The sequence below is a fragment of the Capsella rubella genome, unplaced genomic scaffold (assembly GCF_000375325.1).
Source record: "Capsella rubella cultivar Monte Gargano unplaced genomic scaffold, Caprub1_0 scaffold_16, whole genome shotgun sequence".
NCBI lineage: Eukaryota > Viridiplantae > Streptophyta > Magnoliopsida > Brassicales > Brassicaceae > Capsella > Capsella rubella.
The window spans coordinates 58853-59631 of NW_006238908.1; positions in this window are offsets into that span (position 1 = coordinate 58853).

The window sequence follows — 779 nt, forward strand, 5'->3', positions numbered from 1 at the left end:
AAGAAATCATATCACATGATTATTATATTTCCATATAATATAACATTGACAATCCAAAAAAAAATAAAAAGTTAATGTATGCTACAAATAAATAAATAAGATCAAATAATTATGATTAAAAATGGAAGCAAATATTTATTTGAATTTCCATAACTTAATCTATATTTACCATAGCTACTTACTAAAAAATTTAATATATATTTTATTCAATTGATTCATTTTTTTATGATTTAGTTCGAGATAAGTTCTTAGTTTTTAAATGTGACTCTTTGGTTACATTCCTTTAAATTTGTGGTAACACAAAAAATAACAATACACTCTTATTACTGGCTATATGTTTCAACAGCCTAATAATTAACGGTATTGGTTTTTAATGTTGTTAATTACACGCTATATAATGTTATTTTTTTTAAAACATGTAAATGATGCCATTCATATATATATATATATAATATATGATTTTATTTTAGAGGGAAAGAACGGGTTACAAAAAGGAAACAGGTAAATCAAAAAAAAAAAAAAAACTATTTCTCATCAAAAACAAGACGATATAAAAAATTTGGAAAATTATATTGAATTTTAAATTTCAAATATCAAATGACGGGTATGATACATGAATATGAAATTTAAATAGCAAAAGTAAAATTTAAATTACTTAAATATTTCAAATATCGGGACAAAAAAAATGGATACAGAAAGATAACGGGTAATTTAATTAGTTAATTATGTACAAGCTTTATAATGTTGTTTTTAAAAAACACATGTAACTGATTTCATTT